The sequence below is a fragment of the Orycteropus afer genome, unplaced genomic scaffold (assembly GCF_000298275.1).
Source record: "Orycteropus afer afer isolate SDZICR_OR568_19922 unplaced genomic scaffold, OryAfe1.0 scaffold00036, whole genome shotgun sequence".
NCBI classification, from domain to species: Eukaryota; Metazoa; Chordata; class Mammalia; order Tubulidentata; family Orycteropodidae; genus Orycteropus; species Orycteropus afer.
Window position 1 is genome coordinate 5,043,531 of NW_006921623.1, and position 17,429 is coordinate 5,060,959.

At 38.7% G+C, this 17,429-nt stretch overlaps 1 protein-coding gene and 1 pseudogene across 1 annotated transcript in view; one reads left to right on the forward strand and one right to left on the reverse strand.

Moving 5' to 3' along the window:
• SIK3 (SIK family kinase 3) overlaps positions 1-17,429 on the forward strand; it is a 421,581-nt gene that overhangs the window by 174,696 nt on the left and 229,456 nt on the right. The window lies entirely within an intron of this gene.
• On the reverse strand, positions 12,401-12,749 carry LOC122149620 (annotated as a pseudogene).

The following is a 17,429-nucleotide window of genomic DNA, read 5'->3' on the forward strand; positions in this document are numbered from 1 at the left end:
AGGGTCAGTGTGACTTGGAATCAATTCCGTGGCAATGGTGTGGGGTTTTTTTGGTTGGTTGGGTAGTTGTAACAACAAAAACAAACATTTTTGTAACCCCAGCTTTCATAGATCAACGTATGTACAAAAACTAAAACTCTATACTAATTTACTGTTTTCAACCTTCTAATGTGCTCTGGTGACTTAGTGCCTAAGACATTTGACTGCTAACCAAAAGGCTGGCGGTTCAAACCCACCAGCCACTCCTCAGAAGGAAGATTGGGCAATCTACTTCCGTAGTGATACCGCCTTGGAAACCCAAGGAGGGGTCGGCTGTGAGTTGGAACTGACTTGACAGCAGTGAGTTTGGTTTTTTTGGAATGTGCTCTGGTTAGAACTATTATTATTACTCAAGTACAGTGATACTTTTAATTATATGTTTTTTTTTCTGCACGTGCTCCAAGCACACACTGTTGGTTTTGTTGCTGCCATTGTTTTTATAGTTGCTTATTTTTTCAAATTTTCTGGTGTTTCAGTTACAGTATTTTGGTAATTATTTGTGAACCTGTATGTCTTAGTTCTCCAGTGCTGCTATAACAGAAATACCACACGTGGATGACTTTAAAAAACAGAAATTTATTCTCTCAGTTTAGGATGCTAGAAGTCTGATTTCAGAGTGCCAGCTCTAGGGGAAGATTTTCTCTTTCTGTGTGTCTCTTGTTCCTTGGAGGATCCTAGTACAGAGACCCTGGGTCTAAAGGACATGCTCCACTCCTGACTTCTCTTTCTTGGTGGCAGTCAGGTCACTACTCTCTGCTTGCTTCTCTTCCTTTTGTCTCTTGTAAGATAAAAGGTGTTACAGGCCACACCCCAGGCAGGCTTCTCTTACACCCACCCTTAATGTTAATCCTTTTACTCTTGATTGGTTTATCACATCAGATTGGGTTCGTTACATATCTGCCACATTGTATCATTGCATAACTTCCAAACCACTGAGAATCATGGCCCAATCAAATTGATACAGATTTTGGGAAGACTCAATTAAATCCATGACATTGTACCAATGATGTCTTTGGGAATGAAATAGTAATTAAAGGTAAAGAATGAGAAAAGTCAAGGTATCCACTCAGTTACTAAAGCTATCACTGATAATAATTCCCTGTAGAAAGATTTTATGAAACAATTTTCATATGGTATTCATATAATCTAGGAGCTCTGGTAGCATAGTGCCCAAGGCACTTGACTGCTAACCAGAAGGCTGGTGGTTCAAATCCACCAGCCACTCTTCGGAAGGAAGGTTGGGCAATCTACTTCTGTAGTGAGACTGCCTCGGAAACCCAAGGAGGGGTCGCTATGAGTCAGGTCCCACTCGACGGCACATAACAACAATAACAACATTCATATAATCTAAGAAATATTATATTTAAGTAATTTACAACTATATCAAGTTCTATGATTAAAATTGATAGTAAACATTACTAAGTATTCTGTGTGGCCTGGTATGGGAGGAAGCCCATGGGGGTCATGACACCATGAGTTACTGCACTGAGTGATACCACCTCTACTGATGGCACTGGATATGTTTAACTTTTTGAGGAACTGCCAGATTGTTTTCTATGGCAATTAAACCATCTTATATTCCTGTAGCAATGGGTAAGGTACAAATACTAGTTCTTAATTAATCTCTTTGATAGGTGTTTTTGCAGAATAATCATCCAGTAAATATATTTTGATTTTTTTCCCCCCAAGATTTCTTTATACCAATCTTGTTAAGTAGGGAGCAGAAAGAAGAAGATGAAACTAGGATGATCCATCTACAAGTTCAAGTTCAGTGGTTGCAGCCTTAGAATGAGAAATTAGGTCTTTTATCCTACTATCCTCAGCTGTGCTTCCCATTGTTAAAAACAGAAGATTGTTTCTTAGTTTATTTTGTTGGTCAGCAGCAGAGACACTCTTTTGCTTCTATCCCTAGGCTGGGTCTGCTGTTTGTTAAAAATGTCTATGCATTGACATCTCTTCCTTTTCCAAAGGAATGTGAAACCCAGTAATTACACACAGACTTGACCTACTTTGGAGGAATGAGAGGACAAAGAAACCCTAAATTTCTTCATCCTTTTTTGGTAAAAAGCAGAGATTTTGGGAGGTGAGCACCAGAACTTCCTATATCTATTCTTCTTTGAGGGGTTCAACAGTTTGTTCTCACTCTTGCATTAGAAGTTGATGTGCGTGTTACTTGTAGACTAATGGAATTGATGCTAATAAATCCTTTGTGTGTGTGTGTAGATACGAGATGTCTAGCCATTTTTCAAGGGCACTAGAGCTTTGAGAAAATAAGGACAGAACCTATTTATTTTTTATTGTCTTATTTTATATGTTTGATTTTGTAAGCACCTCAATTTATTTTCTTTGTTCTTTAGAAGTAGTTGGGATCTAAATATAAACCCTTACACCCTCATATAATGAAGTAATCAATTGGAATAATAGTTTGAACTAGTCACCCCATTTAGTTATTGTTATGACTGCCTAGTAACTTTTATTCCAGTTTTAGCTTAGCTTTACTTCTCTGTTCTTATTTACCTAAGTTAGTAGGTTATTGTCCTCCCATTTTAAATGTTTTCTTTACCCATTGACTTTCTAAAATAATAATAAAGAAAATTTCCTTTAACCAAAGCAGAAATTTCTTTGTTTGGTTTATTAACAATTGCTAAAATGCTACAGCTAGGTTCTGGGTTCTAGGCCCTGTATAGGTGCTTAAGACTTTACTGTATTGCCTTGTATAATAAACACCGACCTTAACAACAGCAGCAGCAGCAACAACAACAACAAAAAACTCATTGCCATCAAGTCAACTACCACTCATAGTGACCCCTTCTTGGGTTTCCGAGGCCATATCTCTACAGAAGTAGATTGCCCAATCTTCCTTCCGAGTAGTGGCTGGTTGGTTTGAACCTCCAGCCTTCTGGTTGGCAGTCAGATGCCTTAGGTACTATGCCACCAGAGCTCTCCCAACCTTAATAGAGGAGTGTTAATATTAATAATATAATCTGTAATATCAAGAACTAAAGGAGAGAATGCAGTGTAGTACTAGCATAAGGATAGACATACAGCTCAGTGGAATAGAATTCAGAGTCCAAAAGCAAACACATTTATGGCCATTTGACTTTTGACAGTGGGGTAAAAATAGTTTTTTCATCAAATGGTGTTGGGACAATGGGATATCCACATGTAAAACTGCAGTTTGTTGTTTTATACCATACACAAAAATGAACTAAAAATGGATCACAGATATAAATGTAAGAGCTGAAACTGTAAAACTCATAGAAGCAAAACAAAGGAGTAAATTTTTGTTTCCTGGAATTAGGCTGTGGTTTCTTAGATAATGACACTAAAAGCACAAGGGACAAGAGGAAAACAGATAAATTGGACTATATCAAAATTAAAAACTTTGTACTGCAAACAATACCATCAAAAAATTGAAAAGACAGCCTATACAATGGGAGAAAATATTTGAGAACCATGTATATGATAAGGGTGTTATTTTCAGAATATTTGGAGCTCTTACAGCTCAATAATAAAAGACAGATAACCTAATTAAAAAATGTTTAAAAGATTTGAATATATATTTCTTCGAAAAAGGTACACAGATAACCAGTAAGCACACAAAAAATATGCTCCACATCATTAGTCCATAAGGGAAATGCAAATCAAAACCACAGTGAGATACCACTTCATACCTACTGGAATGGTTATAATGATAAAGATGGACTCTAACAAGTGTTGGAGAAGATTTGGAGAAATTGGAACCCTCATACTCTGTGGTAAAAATATATGCAGCCACTTTGGAAAACAGTTTGGTAATTCCTTAAAAAGGAGAAAAGAAAGAGGCATTGGAAAGGGTGTTTGGAAGAAATGCCTGTGAGTTAAGGATGTCCCAACATTATCTGAACTGGGTCTGAAGTCTGCCTTGAGGACCTGGGTGTGTGGATAGACTCCCAGTACCCTCGACCAGGCTCCCAGTTCCATTGAAGGAAGCACTGAGTGCTTGGTGACTCGCTAGGCCAGCACCTTCTGGGATTGTGCATGCAGGGCTTGCTGGGGTGCGTTTGGAGCCTGGAAGGCGGCTCCACAAGGGAGGCTCTGACGCACCATAGGGGGAAGGTAAAGTGGTTAAGCCATAGGCTGTCCAGTCACACAGCCCAGCTTTATGCAGCTTTATCTTCTCCAAACCTCCCCTGTAGAGGAATAATCCATAATTGGACTTGTCACAGTAACGAGCACATCATTAAATCTTAGCTGTTGTTATTTCTGTGATAATATTTTCTAAACAAAGAAAAATTGGCCAATGGAAAACAGAAAGGAAAAACAGAAAAAAACAACCAAAACCCAACTTCTGTTGTCTTATGAGTGAATTTTGCATGATGACATGGTCTTTGGAACCTAACCATGTCGATAGGTAAGGAGTCTTCTTGTTGTTACCGTTGAGTCATTGCTGACTCATAGTGACCCCTCCTTGGGTTTCCAAGGCAGTATCAGTATGGAAGTAGTTTGTTCAATCTTCCTTCTGAGGAGTGGCTTGTGGGTTTGAACTGCCAACCTTCTGGTTAGCAGTCAAGTGCATTAGGGACTACACCACCAGAGCTCCCAGGCAAGGAGTAGATGTATTAAATAAAAGGAAGCCATTCAGTTCATTGGGAGACAAAACCTATTTCCTAGCACTACACAGCATTGCAGTATAAGGCAAATCTTAATTGCCTGTGACTTCCTATTCAGTTCACAAAACTGTGTAAGAAAAAGAAATTCTTCAATTATGATTTTTAAAAAATTCTAAAATATTTCTCATATGAGATCTCATATTGATCCTGAACATACATCTGGGGTAAAATACTAAGTTTTTGGTGGAAGCATTTTTTGTAAGAAACCAGTGTGATAGATCCCTGGTACATTGTTGTTTTTAGGTGCTGTTGAGTCATTTCTGACTCATAGCGACCCTATGAACAGCAGAACAAAAACACTGCCCGATCCCGTGCCAGCTCCATGATACTTGCTATACTTGAGCCTATTGTCACAGCCACCGTATCAATCCATCTCGTTGAAGGCCTTCCCCGCTTTCGTCGACCCTCCACTTTACCAAGCATGACATCCTTCTCCAGGGAACGGTCCCTTCTGACAACATGACCAAAGTAGGTGAGACGAAGTCTGGCCATTCTTGCTTCCAAGGAGCATTTCAGCTGCACTTCCTCCAGGACAGATCTGTTAGTTATTTTAGCATTCCATGGTACTTTCAGCATTCTTAGCCAGCACCACAACTCAAAAGCATCAGCTCTTCTTTGGTCTTCCTTATTCGTTGTCCAGCTCTCACATGCATACGAGGCAATTGAAAATATCATGCCTTGTGTCAGGCGCACCTTAGTCCTCAAGGAGACATCGCTGCTCCTCAGCACTTGAAAGGGTTCTTTTGCAGCCAACCTGCCCAGTGCTACACATTGTCTAATGTCCTGACTGCTGCTTCCATTGGCTTCGATTATAGAACCAAGCAACGTGAATTCTTTGACAACCTCAATCTTTTCTTCATTTATCGTGATGCTGCTTACTGGTCCAGTTGTGAGGATTTTTGTTTTCTTTATATTGAGACATAATCCATACTGCAGACTGTATTCTTCAACCTTCTTCAATAAGTGCCTCAAGTCATCCTCACTTTCAGCAAGCAAAGGTGTATTGTCAGCGTATCTCAGGTTGTTAATGATTCTTCCTCCAATCCTGATGCCACATTCTTCTTCATATAGTCCAGCTTCTCGGATTATTTGCTCAGCATATAGATTGAATAAGTATGGGGAAAGGATACAACCCTGACACACCCTTTTTGATTTTAAACCATGTAGTGTGCCCTTGTTCTGTTCGAACGACAGCCTCTTGGTCAAGGTACAGGTTCCTCATGAGTACAATCAAGTGTTTGGGAATTTCCATTCTTCTCAGTGGTATCCACATTTGTCATGATCCACACAATCAAATGCCCTTGCATAGTCAATAAAACACAAGTAAACATCTTTCTGGTATTCTTTGCCTTGAGCCAAGATCCATCTGACAGCAGCTGTGATATCCCTTGTTCTACTTCTTCTTCTGAATCCAGCTTGCACCTCTGGAAGTTCTCTGTCAATATACTGTTGCAACTGTTTTTGAATTATCTTCAGTAAGATCTTACTTGCATGTGATATTAATGATACTGTTGGATAATTTCCACATTCTATGGGATCACCTATCTTTGGAATGGGCACAAATATGGATCTCTTCCAGTCCGTTGGCCAGGTAGCTGTCTTCCAAATCTCTTGGCAAAACTGAGTGAGTGCCTCCAGTGCAGCATCCATTTGTTGAAATATCTCAGTGGGTATTCTATCAATTCCCAGAGCCTTGTTCTTCGCCAATTCCTTCATTGCAGCTTCAACTTCCTCCTTCAATACCATTGGTTCTAGATCATATGCCACCTCCTGAAATGGATGAATATCGACCAGTTCTTTTTGGTACAGTGACTGTGTATTCCTTCCATCTTCTTTTGATGTTTCCTGTATCATTCAATATTTTACCCATAGAATCTTCCACTATTGCAACTTGGGGCTTAAATTTTTTCACCAATTCTTTCAGCTTGAGAAATGTTGAGTGTGTTCTTCCCTTTTACTCTTCTAACTCATTATAGTAATAGGCTTTGTCTTCTCGAGCTGCTCTTTGAAATTTTTGGTTCAGCTCTTTTATTTTGTCATTTCTTCCATTTTCTTTAGCTACTCTCCGCTCAAGGGCAAGTTTCAGAGTCTCTTCTGTCATCCATTTTGGTCTTTTCTTCTTTTGTTGTCTTTTTAGTGACCTCTTGCTTTCTTCATGGATGATGTTCTTGATGTCATCCCACAGTTCTCGTTTTCGGTCATTGGTGTTCAGTGCATCATATCAATTCTTTAGATGATCTCTAAATTCAGGAGGGATATATTCAAGATCATATTTTGCTTCTTGTGGACTTACTTTAGTTGCCTTTAACTTCAAGTTGAACTTGCATAGGAGGAGTTGATGGTCTGTTCCACAATCAGCTCCTGGGCTGGTTTTGGCCGAAGACATTGAGCTTTTCCATTGCCTCTTGCCACAGATGTAGTCACTCTGATTCCTGTGTGTTCCATCTTTTGAAGTCCACGTGTACAGCTGCCGTTTGTGTTGTTGAAAAAGGGTATTTGCAATGAATAAGTCATTGGTCTTGCAAAATTCTACCATGCGAGTTCCAGCATTATTTCTCTCACCAAGGCCAAATTTTCCAACTACTGGTGATTCTTCTTTGTTTCCAACTTTTTCATTCCAGTCACCAGTGATAATTAACATGTCCTGATTGCATGTTCAGTCAATTTCAGATTGCAGAAGTTGATAGAAATATTCAATTTCCTCATCTTTGGCTTTCGTGGTTGGTGCATAAATTTGAGTATGTGTTGTCTTAATGGGTCTTCCTTGTAGGGAGACAAACTTGTCTGTCGGTTTGTCCTACTGTGGTGACGTGTTGCTGTGAGTCTTGAGGCTGTGCCACTGATGTTTCAAACCCAGTGGGGTGCACGTGGTGCACAGGTATCAGCCCGGCTTGCAGACTGAGACAGACTAGGAAGAGGTCATCCACTTCTCAAAAAATTGGCCAGGGAAAACCTTAAAAACATCAGGTACATTAGATTTCTGGTTATCTGAATTGAGGAAATAAATGGTAGAAGACTGTTGTTTAGTCTGATGTCTGGCATTTAATGGAAGTTATCTAACAACACAGTTGAGATGAAACTTGAAGTATCAGAAGAGCAGAATATTACATTATGATGTTTGAAGTGAGATGCATGTGCTTCAAAAACTTAGTAACCTTATACTTTTACATAGTTGATTTGCAGAAGAGTTGCAAAGATAATACAGAGTTCTGTTATATCCCTAACTTAATTTCCCCTATTAGTAACGTTAGTATGTTCTTTTTGTCACAATTAATGAACCAGTGTTGATGTGTTATTTTTACGTAAAGTCCACATTTACTCAGCTTTCCTTAGTTTTTACCTAATGCCTTTTTTCTGTATCAGGTTTCAGTCTAGTATACAACATTACAGTCAATCATCATGTCTCCTTAGGCTCCCTTGGCTGTGACAGTTTTACTTGTTTTTGATGACACTGACAGTTTTGAGGTATACTGTTGAGTTATTTTGCAGACTGTCACTCAGGTGTGATTTGTGTGATGTCTTTTTCATGATTATACCAGGGCTATGAGTTTTTGTGAGGAAGAATGAAGATGAAGAGGTAGTGCCATTCTCATCAGGAAGTCATTAGATACATATGCTTTTGATACAAGGTATGCCGTGGACAAAAGTAATTTTATTCTGAAAATAAAGAACCAAACGTGTTTACTTTTCCTGGTGGACAGCTGATCTATGTTTACATAGAAAGGTGTAGCCTCAAACCTTTTGTCAAGAAAGAGCTTTGGTTGTACTCACATGCTTGAACTCTCTCCTCCTGTTGTAATTTGGGTGAAAGTTACAGAGCAAGTTAATTCTCCATTAACAATTCATGCACATTTTTTTGTGTGTGATATTTATTGCAGTCCCCACAGTGTCACAGCACATCTCCCACTTCTTCCCTGTGTTTACCATTTTCCTTCATCCTTCTTTCCTATCCCTTACTGACTTCTTAGCTTTATCCCTGGGCACATGGTGCCCTTTTGCTCTCATATGGATGATTGCACATGCTTGAACTCTTGCTTTAAGAGTTCTGTATCATAAATTATGAAGAGATTTCATTGGCCTACAATGTCTTAGAGAGAAGAGTTACCTCATCATAAAGAATTAACATATATTTTCTATTGCTGTATAACAAATTACCACAAATTTAGCACCTTACAGTAACATGTGTTTATGACCTTACAGTTTCTGTGGGTGAGTCCTGGTTCTGCTTCACTGGATTTTGTGTGGGAGGTCTTACAAGGTAGCAATCAAGATATTAGATGGTCTATATTCTTATCTGGATGAGCTCTGGTAGCATAGTGCCTAAGGCACTTGACTGCTGATCAGAAGGCTGGTGGTTCAAACCCACCACCCACTCCTCAGAAGGAAGATGGGGCAATCTACTTCCATAGTGATAGTGCCTCGGAAACCCAAGGAGGGGTTGCTATGAGTCGGGGCCATTGTGATGGCACATAACAACAACAACATTCTTATCTGGAGCTCAACTTGGGAAGAATCTGCTTCTAAGATCATTCAGGTTTTTGGCAGAATTTATTTTCTTGTGGCTGTATGACTGAATACCCCAACCTTTTGCTGACTTTTGGCTGGAGGCTGCTCTTAGGTCTTAGAGACTACATGCAGTTCTTTTTCCTGTGGGCTTCTCTAACATGGCCATTTTGTCAAGCCCTTATAGAGAGTTTCTAACTCCAGTTGGAAAAGATAGAGTTGCCTCCCACCACCATCCGTTTATTCATTTATTTTTTCAACACTGTCTTAAAATTTTTATTTATTTGGAAACAGCTCTGATAGATGTATTCAGACATAAGTCTCTATCATATATCACTCATGTGCATACATAAAAAAATATAAATGAAGTCAATTTGTTGAATCATTCATAAATTTTTTTGCTTGTTGAATTCAGTTTTCTGAATCACTTTTGACCTGGGTGTGATGCTTCGCGTCTGATTACCCTATGGTGTGACCTTTCTTCTTCTTTTTTTTTTTTTTTAAAGAATTTAATTAATTAATGTCATTGAGAATATACACAACAGAACATACACTGATTCTACAATTTCACTATTGTCCCATGAAACCATTACCCCAAATCTCCAAATCAAGGAAGCAAATCTTAGGAAATATTTGGTTAGCAGCCTCAGTAGCTACTCTTTTTTTTTTTTTGATGTTGTTGTAAATATATCACACAGCTTATGCCGTTTTAGCTTTTTACAGGTATGCAGCTTATTCACAGCAGTTACATGAATTGACTGTGTACCCCTACCCTTAATATGACTTTTTTTTCATTACCATAAACCCAGAATCTGTACGGGGAGTCCCTGACTTACAGTGGAGTTTGTCTGATGACATAAGTCAGTTCTCACATGTCAGTTCTGATGTAAGTCAAATACCTCATTTATTTTGAAATTTTCATTATTATTGCCTCTTAGTATCTTTACAAATCCAATCTTTATTTGTCTTTGGGGCTTGGGAACATTACATTTGAGAATGAGAACATCAGCAAATAACATGCTACATACAACATTGTACGTGGTACATATTATTAACACCAATAATATGTGTTGTTGTTGTTATGTCCCATTGAGTCGGACTTGACTCATAGTGACCCCTCCTTGGGTTTCTGAGGCAGTATCACTATGGAAGTAGATTGCCCAACCTTCCTTCTGAGGAGTGGCTGGTGGGTTTGAACCGCCAGCCTTCTGGTTAGCAGTCCAGTGCTTTAGGCATTATGCTACCAGAACTCCTTCCAATATTATGTATGCACACAAAAAGAAGGTTGTAAGTGCAGTTCATGGTAACTCAAATATGTCATAAGATAAGGACTGCCTGTACGCTGTGAGCAGTAATTGCTTCCTTTTCCCCTCCTCCTTATCCCTGGTAACCACTAAAATAAACTTTGGTCTCTGTACATTTGCCTGTTCTGGTCTTTTTATATAAGTGAGGTCATATGATATCTGTCCTTTTATGATAGACATTTTTTTATTCCACATAATGTCTTCAGGCTCCATCCATGTTGCAGCATGTATCAAGACTTACTGATTGAGTAGTATTTCGTTGTATATATGTACCATATTTTGTTCATCCATTCATCTGTTGATGGGCATTTGAGCCGTTTCCACTTTTTGTCTATTGTGAATGTTGTCTGTAGTGAATGTTGGTGTACAAGTAGCTTCTTGAGTCTATTTTTGAGCCTAGTATACACTTAGGAGTGGAATTGCTGGGTCAGATGGTAGTGCTGTTTCTAGTCTTTTAAGGAACCACCACACTGTTTTCCACAATAGCTGTACCATTTTGCATTCCTATCAATAGTGGGTAAGGGTTCCAGTTTACCCACATCCTCATCAGCATTTGTTATTTTTAAAAAATCTTAGCTGTCCTACTGGGAATGAAATGATAACTAATTTTGGTTTTGATTTGCATCTCTCTGATGGCTAATGACATTGAGCATCTTTCCATGAGTTTGGTGGCCATTTGAATGTCCTCTTTGGTGAAATGTCTTTTCAAATCCTTTGGCCATTTTATGATTGGGTTATTTGTCTTTTTATTGTTAAATTGTTGAAGTTTTATGTATATTTCAATTAATAAATTTTAAAAAAATCAGATACATGGTTTCTGTAGGTACTTTCCAAGTCAATAGCTTGTCTTTTTAAGGGAGTTTTATATAATGTAATCATAGGAGTGACATTCTACAACCTTTGCCATATTCTCTTGGTTAGAAGCCAGTCACAGGCCATGCCTGTATTCAAGGGGAGGGAATTACACAGACATGAATATGTGTGTCTTTTTGTGTGTGTGGAAATCATTGCAGATCAGTTCCTTAGGGAATACTACATAATATGACTTCTACAGAGAATATTTAAGTTTGAGAAGAATTGTGCCAAGTGAGTCTGTCTAGATGAAAATTAGTCACAGACTACACACCAAATATCACTTGGAGAAAAAAAGCAGATACCTTCTCCATGCCATCTCTGGTAACCTTTCCTTTCTATGTGTATATCTATTCTTGACTTTTCATAATAGTGGAACCATAAAATATTTTTTTTGTGATTGACTTATATCACTCATCATAATGGCTTCCACACTCATCCACGTTATGTTTCACAGACTCTTCACTATTCTTTATAGTTACATAGTATTCCGTTGTGTGTATGTACCACGATTTTTTATTCATTTTTCTGTTGATGGACACTTGATTGTTTCCATCTTTTTGCTGTGGTCAATGGTGGTGCAGTGAACATAGGTGTGCATATGTCTGTCTGTGTCACTGCTATTATCTCTAGGATATATACCTATGAGTGGGATTACTAGATCATAAGGTTATGCCATTTCTGGCTTTTTGAGGAAGTGCCATGCCGTTTTCCATTGTGGTTGTACAATTTTACAATCCCACCAGCATTGTATGAGTTCCAGTTGCCCCACAGTCTCTCCAGCATTTGTTGTTTTCTGTTTTTACGTCATTGCCATTTTTGCAGGGATAAAATGGTATCCCATTGTAGTTTTGATTTACATCTCTCTAATGGTTAGTGATCATGAACATCTTTTCATTTATTTATTGGCTACCTGAGTAGCCCGTTTGGTGAAGTAAGTGTTCATTTATGTCCTTTGCCCTGCCCCCATTTTTTTTTTTTTTTTAAGTGTAATTTCCATTTTATTTTCTTTCAAGTTAGTTTTTCTTCAGCTTTTAAGGACTCAAATCCTTACATAGGCTTTGGTGGAGGTCGTAGGGCAGCACCTGGAGGTCTAAATTGGGGTGGAGGTGTCCTGTCCTTCCGGACTTCACGAGACCAGTTCCTGACCACCTTGCTGTGAATGGCACAACTCACACAATAATGTAGTTTCACATAGAGCTTGGGAAGCACGTATGCGTCGAAGACACTGGCTTCAGAAATGTCCCTGACTGCTGCGGCCTCTACTATATTTCGAATTACGAACTTCTTAATTGCCTTGTCTTTGGGCACGCAGCGGGCGCAGTTTGTGCAGAGAACAGGCTGTACATGGCCGCGGCCCTTTTTTGGCACGACCGTCATTCTTCCTTTTCTTTGTCATGTCGGAAGCAAGAACCGGAGAGAGCCCTCTCCCCATTGTTGTCTCTCCCAAATCGTTCTCTATCTTATTTTTTAAAAACTGTGATTTAGATGAGTTTGCAGAGGAAATTGGAAAAAATAGTTTTCCATCTTTGCCCCTCCTTTTTTTAAATTGGATTGTTTGTCTTTTTGTTTTTGATTTGTTGAATTTTTCTATATCTTTTAGAAATTAGACCCTTATCAGGTATATCTTTAACAATGAATTTTTTCCCAGTCTGTAGATTCTCTAAAAAGAGTCTTTTGATGAGCAAAGTATTTAATTTTTAGGAGGTCTGTTTTATCTAGGAGGTCTAATTTATCATCTGTTGTTTTGTACATTTTTAGAGTTTGTTTAATAGACGATTTATGCTGAAGACTAGGTCCTCCAGTTTTGACCCTATGTTATGTTCTAGAAGCTGTATAATTTTAGCTTTATGTTATATAGGTCTTTGAGCCATTTCACATTAGTTTTTTTTGTTGTTGTTGTTGTTGTTAGTTTTATAGTCTGAGGTATAGATTCTGATTCATTTTTCGGTGTATGGATATTCAGTTTAGCCAGCAACATTTTTTATAGAGACTGTTTCTTCCCCAGTGAATGGACTTTGACCCTTTGTCAGAAACCAGGTACCCACTGATGTTTTGCTTCTGGGTTCTCAGTTCTGTTCCTTTGGTCTACATGTCTGTCATTTTATCAGTACCAGACTGTTGTGATTCCTGCAGCTGTCTAGTTAAGTGTTGAGATTGGGAAGTGGGAGGCTTTCTACTTTGTTCTTCTTCAATATTGATTTAGCTATTTGGGGCTTCCTTCAGCACTCAATATATTTTATCTGTTTTAGTATGTTTATGTTTAATATATTGGAATTAACTGATCTAAGCACAAATAAGGAGCTCTGGTAGCATAGTGCCTAAGGCACTTGACTGCTCACCAGAAGGCTGGCGGTTCAAACCCACCAGCCACTCCTCGGAAGGAAGGTTGGGCAATCCTACTTCCGTAGTGATACTGCCTCGGAAACCCAAGGAGGGGTCGCTATGAGTCGGGTTTGACTCGATGGCAAACAACAACAACAACAACAACAAGCACAAATAAACAAACACCTAACATGAGCACTTCTTCATCTCCTTTCTAAGCTTCTAGTGGAAACTCATGAAGTATGGATAATATATGCAATTTTTTAGGCTTAGATTTTTGGTTCTGTGTTGGCTTTTCCCTAGTTAAGCTGTAATTTATGATTTTAATTAGTTTGACTTAACTGTAGCCTGATCACATTTCGTTTAATGTAGTTTACCATTCTTTTTTGTGTAAGTGGGATGGAAATTAATATCAGTATTGATTATTTAGTATTACTAATATTAACTGTAGGAGTCTTTACCAATAAGAGAAATATTAGTAGCAAATGCAAAGCTTTCCTAGGAAAACAGTGGTGTTCCAAACCAAATCCAAACCCACTGCCGTTGAGTCATATCCGATTCATAGCGACCCCTCCTTGGGTTTCCAAGGCAGTATCACTATGTAATAGATTGCCCCATCTTCCTTTCCAGGAGTGGCTGGTGGGTTTGAACCGCTCACTGTCTGGTTAACAGTCAGATGCCTTAGGCACTATGCCCAGAGCTCCCAACAATGGTATTAAAACCAAAAAACCAAACTCACTGCCATCTAGTCGATCCGACTCATAGCGACCCCTCCTTGGGTTTTCGAGGCAGTACGGAAGTAGATTGCCCCATCCTTCTTCTGAGGAGTGGCTGGTGGGTTTGAAAGGCCAGCCTTCTGATAACAGTCAGATGCCTTAGGTACTAGGCCACCAGAGCTCCTACAATGGTGTTACTGTTGTTTATAGTATTAAATTGCTGTTTAGTTTAAATAAGAAAGCACACTTAAGAGCTCATTCACCAAGGTTATCTCAAAAATTGTAAATGTATCTTCCTGCTTATTATCATTTGACCTTTATATTTCATAGTACTGTGAAACTAGAGGCTGAATACTTTAATTAGCCAAATTAAGAATTACCTGATCAGTGATTCTGATTTATTTTATGTAAATGAGCCCTATAAATAACACACACACACACACACACACACATACATACATATAGGAGCTCTGGTAGCATAGTGGCAAAGGCACTTGACTGCTCACCAGAAGGCTGGCAGTTCAAACCCACCAGCCACTCCTCGGAAGGAAGGTTGGGCAATCCTACTTCCGTAGTGATACTGCCTCGGAAACCCAAGGAGGCGTCGCTATGAGTCGGGGCCGACTCGACAGCAAACAACAACAAAACAACAATATATATATATATAAATATATATAATATATATATATTATATATAATATATATATATATATATATATTATATATATATATATATATATATAAAAGCAAACCTCAAACCTCCCATGGTTCTAATTAGGAATTTGCACAGTGAGAAACTTGTGTCAATAACTGCTTCAGGGCTAATTAAAGGCACACCTTTAGTAGATGAGGAAGTTGATGACAGGTAAAAAAGACTTGTCCAAGGTCATAACAGTGAACTAGAGACAAAGCTGGGAAGGGAACTTTAAAGTCCTAATTCCCTGTCTAGTGCTATTTGCTGTCCTGCTAAACTGTTCTCCAGAACCCTAGGGTCCTAAGGAAGTTTTGTCAATCACTGAACCTTTTACCCAAATTTAACCAGTGTAGGTCCTCATTTTTCTGTGTTACATATTAGTATGTGTATGAGATTTTATTCAGAGGGATAAGGTTTTGCTGGTTTATGTATTTTTTTGTGTTCTCCCTGTGCTGAGTTCCTTATTCTGTGCCATCTACTCAGAAAAGTATATTTGGTTATTGGAGATATTTTCTTTGACTTTGTTTCAAAATATGCCAGTATGATCTCTAAAGAAATATGGGACCCAGAGACCTCAGGACAATTCAAAAGGGCTTTTCAACATGGAGGAATAATTATTTTTAGCATGAATTTGTTAACAATTAACATTTTTTTCCTTCCCACTCTTTACATGCTCCATTTTCTCACCTCTTAAATCTCTTAAATCTCCTTGCTAGTGACTTTGAGTGTTTACAGGGCCTTTTATTTTTTTTGAAAAAAGGAATTTATGCATATACGTCTATCTGAAAAAGAGCGGTTTCTGATGCCGAGAGATCATACTACCCGCATCCCCTAGGTCCACGGAGAAGGCGTCTAAGTCCCACTACAAGTCCGGCTTCAACTGCCTGATCCCCGGCGACAGACCGAGACCGTCCCCGCCACCTCATCACCTCATCTCCCTGCTTGTTGACCCTGGTTCCCAGGCAGGCGGGGGCGGTGGCTGGCCCTCGAGCCGAGGCTGCCCGCCTGCACGCAGGTAGTGTAGTGCCCAAGGCACTTTATTGCTAACCAGAAGCCTGGCGGTTCAGACCCACCAGCCACTCCTCAGAAGAAAGGTTGGGTGATCTACTGTACTCTATTTCGGGAGCTATGGTGGTGTAGTGCTTAAGGCACTTGACTGCTAACAAGAATGCTGGTGGTTCAAACCTGCCAGCCACTCCTCCGAAGGAAGATTGGGCAATTCACTTCCATAGTGATACTGCCTGGGAAACCCCAAGGAGGGGTCGCTGTGAGTTGGATCCGACTTGATGGCAATGAGGTTTTTTTTTTTTTTTTTTCCCAATGCAATTGTGTTTTAACACTTAATCCATGTAATTATGAATTATATTTTAGTGGTTTTTAATTTTTTTCTGTGGCAGTGTTGCTTATCAACATTTAATGCATGTAATAATGAATTATATTTTAGTGTTTTTTAATTTTTTTTCTGTGGCATTGTTGCTTATCTGCCCCTGCCTTTAAAATAAATAATCAGAAATTTGAGAATTAATTGAGATTTACTATTGGAAAAAAGTCCAATTGTAAATCTCAATTAATTTTCAAATTTCTGATTTGATTTATTGGACTTTTCAGGGAAGTGATTTATATTACTTAAACTTTATTAGTCAGCATATGAAACATGTGAAAGCATCATTATGAAAATAAAATTTGTTTGATTTGAAATTTTGGTGATTATCAAATATAAGGGTTTTTTTAAAGCCTGAGTAAATGCAAAAAGCCAAAAAGTCCAAAGGACTAAATGGACCATGCTTACTGCAGCCTCCATGACCCTGACAGTAAAAGAACTAGATGGTGCCTGGCTACCACTGCCAAGCACTCTGAAAGGAATCATAGTAGAAGGTCCTGGATAGAGTGGGAGAAAATATGGAACAAAACTCAAAATAATAAAAAAGACTAGGCTATTGTTCTCATAGACCAGGCTTATTGGTCTGATAGAGACTGGTGGAACCCCTAAACACATTTCAAGCCTGGAACAGAACTAACACCTGTGGCACAACTTTCAGCCAAACAGTAGACAGGCCTATGATGAGAACAATAACATCGGGGGTATGCACTCCTTAGAATAACCAATCATATGATATCAAAAGGCAGCATTTGCCTAAGGATAAAGTTCAGAAGGAAGGAAGGGGTAGGAAAGAAGAATGAGTAGAAACGGGAAATACTGGAAGGAAGTGAAAAGAGTTCAGTTAAATTGTGGGGATTACTATAAGTGTCACAAATCAAAAATATATATGAATTGTTGAATGGAACACCAGTTTGTTCTGTAAACTTTCACCCGAATCAGAATAAAAAGTTAAAAAAAAAAAAA